The 5,823-nt window shown below is 47.9% G+C and overlaps 1 non-coding gene across 1 annotated transcript; it reads left to right on the forward strand.

Annotated features, from left to right (window-relative positions):
* The first annotated feature begins 5,475 nt into the window (after positions 1–5,475).
* On the forward strand, positions 5,476–5,582 carry LOC128776642 (U6 spliceosomal RNA). The gene has a single exon (XR_008421810.1). It is a non-coding gene; the product is annotated as a U6 spliceosomal RNA (small nuclear RNA).
* Positions 5,583–5,823: the final 241 nt, after the last annotated feature.

The following is a 5,823-nucleotide window of genomic DNA, read 5'->3' on the forward strand; positions in this document are numbered from 1 at the left end:
GCCTGGATTCTTTCCTTCTTTGTCCAAAAGGGAGCAGTCAGCTACCTTGCAGGGGGTAGGTGCTTCGCAGGTACATATCATTTCCTTACCTAAACAAAGCCAGGGGCAGCGTGGTCTCAAGAAGAAGGTGGGAGTTATCATGTAGAAAACCAAGTTCAAGTCTCCTAACCAGCTGTGGGGCCTTGGGTTTGGCACTCCGCCTCCCCGACCTTTTCCATCCGTAAGAAGAAGAACAGAGGACCTGCCGGGGCTACAAGTCTGGGATTCAAATGCAGCAAGCCAAGGTTTCTTTGTTCCCCGACAGGGAGACGCCAGGTCCCTGAACACAGCCCTGCTTCCTGCCTGCTGCCTTCAGTGCTTCGGGACCGGACTGTGTGCTCCACTCTGTGAACCACTCAGTTTTGGTTTGTTGCAAGGCTCATTAGAGCCGGTGTCCTCCTTCTCCCTGAACTGTGTCGCCCACACTCTTTGGGACATGGCTCAGACATCGCCTCCTTGAGTGGCACTCCCGGCCCCCACGCTCCCTGGTAGCCTGCACTCCCCTACCGACCTCCTGGCGTCTCCAGGAGGTCCTGAGTCCTCCTCCCGGCCAGCAAGGCTATTGGTTCCACCGACATTGTTTGGAAGTTCTTGATATGCCGAAGTTAAAATCTTGACTTACCCCTAATGCGTTCTTTCTCTGGTCCCCGGATACACACATCCTCTGCCTCCCTCCCATGACAGCCTCGCTGAAAGGCAGAGAATAACAAATAGAGTCAGTTGTTTGGAAAATATCAGTACCGTGAGTATTTGGCTTGGTAAGAAATATGCGAATACGCAAAACGGGATTGGCCCCCAGGGCACCCCGGGGGTCTCAGTAGGTTAAGGGTCACCTCTGGATTCTTGATTTGGGCTCAGGTCATGATCTCATGGTTCATGAGTTCGACCCCTGAGTGGGGCTCTGCGCTGACGGCGTGAAGCCCGCTTGCGATTCTCTCTCTCTCCCCCCCCCCTCCCTACGCCCCTCCCCTGCCCCGCGCTCTCTCTTCCTCTCTCTCTAAATAAATAATTAAACTTAAAAACAAACACAAAAGATTGGCCCCTTGTTCATTGACAACAAAAGCTGGGTGATGGGTCCACGGGGGTCCATTAGTCTATTCTTTCTCGTTATGTTATGCCTGACAATTTCCCAAAAGAAGCTTAAAGTGAAGTATTAAGCAACACTAACAGAAATCCGTGTTAGGAAGCAAAAGGCATAGATAGTCTCTAAACGGGTCTCACATTGGACTCAAGCGTTTCCTCTTGCAGCAGAGGTCTGATGTGGGTGCTATACTGCCCTGTCTGGCTCTACTGGGGGGATGTCCTTCAGATGTGCTGCTACAGGAGCTCAGGGAGCATGTTGTAGGTAAACGACGAAGTGACCGTGGCCACTTTCCAAGCCAAGCAGCCAGGAGACAGACGGCAAGCCAGAAAGTCGCAGCTGCTGCTGTGGGAGAACCCTGCTCGCCTTGTAACTGCAACAAGGCTAATGAGAGAAAGTTAGCAGAGCCAGCAGGGCTGTGCTCCCCGCCACACCACCCCCTGCCCCCCCCCCAGCCACCCCCACCGCCCGGCCCTGGGGCTGCACTGGTGGCTGACTCTGGGAAGGACCCACGATCCTGTGACCAGGCCATTCCCTTCAGGAGCCGGATCTGAGTACTGATTCATACACAGGACCCTTTCGGAAGAACTGCCTCCATTTTCAGTAAGTGTCGTTCAAAATGAACGAGGCATTTTGGTAAAATAAGTTTGCGGTTCACGCAAAAGGATTCTGGTAAGCTCCACCATGACTTTGTCTCAATAGTGAGATAACGGAGACTGGAAAGGAGGAGCAGAAAACTTGGATCTTCTTGTGAACCCAGAATCAATAGCGCATCAGTGAGACAATCGTCAGCTTGGCAAGTCAAAGATTTTCATGTTTTCTTTGCTTGTCGGTTCCTCCCACTTAAGCCTGGACACAGCTCAGGGAAACAACGGCCCTATCAGTCTATGTCATTCGTGAGGAAACCGAAACTCTAATCCCGGAATCAGGACTGGCCTGACATACCTCCCAGCAGTGGTGTTTAGCATTTAGAAGAGTTAGGCGTGAAAAATGCCCTTGCCTGTATTGATGCCAGAAACAAAGCCGTGACCGCAGCGGGCTTGGTCCAGATCGACGCACGCAGCCGGTAGGCGGGGGGAAGGCCGTACCAGGAATACATGCTGGAGTCATGATCCCTGCGGATCAGTAAGCAGCCCCCGAGCCTGGCCCCGAGAGCGTCCCAGTCACCCTTCCCACACGGCTGCTCCTCTGGGAAGGCCAAGTTCCAGTCTGGGGGCCTTGGGAGACTTGCCCCAGCCCTTCGACCTGCATCTATATCAAAGGTCGGAGACGGATGCCATGCTGATCTACATTTTGTCTTGTACACCTGGCCTAGACCTGAATTACCGTCCTCGCATTCCCGTGGCTCACGTTCACGGGCAGTGTCAGCAGGTACACATCCGGGCACAGGTGACGTCGGGTAAAGTTTTCAGAAGGAGAAACTGCCCAAGGGGAGCGTAAGCCTAACAAAGCAGGGCTTATGTAGACGGGTCCTGATGCACTAGGAAGCAGACCTCAGGGAAGAAGATAGTATAGGTTTGATGTAAAGCTAACATATAAAGCATTGAAAATAAAACAATAAAAACAATTTTGTGTGTTCGTTTTGGCATTTATCAAGGAAGGAAGGAAGAAAGAAAGAAAGAAAGAAAGAAAGAAAGAAAGAAAGAAAGAAAGAAGAAAGAAAGAAGAAAGAAAGAAAGAAAGAAAGAAAGAAAGAAAGAAAGAAAGAAGAAAGAAAGAAAGAAAGAAAGAAAGAAAGAAAGAAAGAAAGAGAAAAGAAAACTGGTGATAATGTCAGGTGGCTTGAAAACTTACAATGAACCGAAGTGGACTTGGGAGTTTCATTTATTGTAAACTTTTGGCAACAGAGGCTTTCAAAATCATTTATTTCATCTTAGATTGGGCCAAATTTATATAATAGAGGGATGATCGACACAAGTTATTGAAGATGATGATGATGATGGTCTTTGTTCTTTTCTCTCTTTAATTCGTGTATGTTTTTGGATGATGGTCCATGTTCTAATAAGCATGGGAGTTAACCCAACAATTTCCCCTTTTATTTTTCCACTGCCTCCTGCCTATCCCCTATGATCAAAACTATACACGTTTTTGTGCATGATTGTATACAAGAATCAAAACCTGGTCCCTGAGAACATGTTTTGCCTGCTGTTTTGACTTTGTTGACAGCTCTCAGATAACCTCACACTTCATCAGAAATACAGAAAAATACCCTTGATTGTTAGAAAACACTTTTTTAAGTGGATCTTGCAAAAGAGCTGGCACAGAAGTCCTAAGATAAGCTCAAGGCAGTATCACTGATTGTTCGTGCTTATTTTCCTAGCAGAGATGACAGGATAAATACGCATTAGCCGTACAACCTCCCTGTGTTGGTGCCCATGTCACTGCTCATCCTTTGGGAGCTGTGAGCCGAGATGACCAGTAATGCTGGCCGGCAGGTGCCGGGAACCGTGGGGGGTCCAAGCACATTTCTAGGGTAGACGACAACAGCTGGAGTTGGAGCCACAGCGGCTGGAGCGGGAAGAGACCATGGCTAGCGGTGAGGGCATCTTAGTCGCCGTCAAGCCCGATGAAGCCCAATGGGGCTTCAGGGGAGAGATCGTCAAGCATTTTCAGCAGAAAAGATCCTGCCATGTTAGTTCGAAATTCACGCAGGCTTCTGAAGACTTACTCGAAGAACACTGCGTTGACCTGAACGACCGTCTATACTTGGCTGACACAGTGAAATGCATGCACACAGGCCAGTGGTGGTCACGGTGTGAGAGGGGCTGCGTGTTGTGAAGACGGGTCAAGTGATGCTCCAGGAAACTCACCTGCAAACTCCAAAGCATCCACGGGCCTGTTTGCATCCAAGCTGGCAGGAACATTCTTCACGGCAACAATTCTTGGAGAATGCAGAGGAGATTGGCCTGTGGTCCCCGTGCAGTGCGACGTGCTATCGTCGGGGTAAAATGTTTTATCCCAAGGCAAGAGAAAAAAATAAATAAATAGAAGGCTTAAGAAACTAATGTTGGCATGTTTCCAAGAGTTCAATGACAGGGTCACGTAAAGCAGTATGATGTTCTCTGAGGTCGAGTTTTGGTGATGAGAGCAAAGGCCAAGGGTCCATTCTTTCCAGAGGTCAATTCTAGCCGGCTAAAGTGCAGAGGAAAGGGCAGATAGCAAGGAAACTGCAAACAAATGGCCCCAAATTCAGGTTTTCACCTGGAGGCAGGAGCAGCACATAGACCTGAGACTTTCTGACGCTTCACCTCAGGGCATGGACAGACCCAGGGGCAGCAGTGGCTCTACGCCCATGAACATGACTATGCAAATGGTCGCAACTGACTTCTGCAGACAGAGAGTATTTCTCATTTGGAGAAGTAACACAGCCAAGAAAACTGTCTCATAGAGCCACGTGGCACTCGTGGGCTCCCCTGGAAAGCCACCACCTCCTGTCCATCATCAGAGTTTGCACAGAGATACTCCCTTGAGTAAAAAGGGGGCTACAGAGCCTTGACTTCACAGCAGGGCTCTTACTACATGTCAAAGTACGTAATTGTGGTTGAACTCAAAGCAAGGATAGCCAGAACAGGCTGTGTTCATTAGTCTCTGCTACTCATGCCCCCACACAGTCTCTAGGGATAATTGGTTCAACCAAGAATTTCAACCCAAACTGTCAATACATAGTATATAGTCAGAAAAAGAAAGGGTCCAACTTATGTATCATGATCTCTTGTAGGCTGTGAAATCAAATTAGTGCCTCATAGGCGACATTTCTTCAGTGCATTAGAATGAAATCGAAAATACAACGATACTTTGTAAGTTTCACGTACACATGGGCATTGGGTTATGATGTGAGGTACAGTCTTTGAGTCAAATCAAGAAGTCTTACTTTGCGTCACATAAGCATGGGTGTTGGGTTCTGATGTTAGATGTCATTCTTTGGTTCTCACCTTGAAAACTGCTGCTTTAGAGTTTCCTTCACAAAGCACGGATGTATTAGGGGACACGCCCAAATTTAGAGGTAGAGTTGTCAGAACTGCAAAGGTGTAATTTGCATTCAAAATTCCAATGTGGAAAAGAGGGATGCTTAATGTCACTCCCCCAAAAGCATAATCACTTTATAACCGAGGAAATAGAGCTGGTCTCCTCTGTGATAGGAGAATGAGCATGAAAACTAACACGTATAGACCACACCTGACCCACCAATGTTAAGCCCCAGTGTCTGTAATCTTTGCATGGTCCCACACCGCCTCCAGAGCTCCCTTCCCATATTCCCTTAGTCCACGCAGAAAGAAAAAGTGGTTGTAGTCCTTTAAACTCACAGCCTAAAAAGCATTTTTTTTTTTTGCTACATTTGAAACTAAATTGGGCAAGTGCTCACTTCGGCAGCACATACACTAAAATGGGAACAATATAGAGAAGATGAACGTGGCCCCTGCACAAGGATGACACGCGAAGTTGTGAAGCGTTCCATATTTCAAAAATAAATAAACAAATAAATAAACAAATAAATAAACAAAATTGGACAAATACCTCTTGCATTTGCAGATGCATTTTAAACGGACCCAGTGGCTGAATTCAGGTTGCTCTCTTCCTAGTTTCTGAACGTCCTTTCTAAGCCACCTGTGCCCACAGCAGCAGTTAGCATTCATTTGGAGCATAAAGGGCCACGGAGAAGCCAGAGTCCAGAGACAGTTGGGATTAGGTGGGACCCAGCCTCA

This window comes from Panthera pardus, unplaced genomic scaffold (assembly GCF_024362965.1).
Source record: "Panthera pardus isolate Hobbes unplaced genomic scaffold, ASM2436296v1 HiC_scaffold_1, whole genome shotgun sequence".
Lineage (NCBI taxonomy): Eukaryota > Metazoa > Chordata > Mammalia > Carnivora > Felidae > Panthera > Panthera pardus.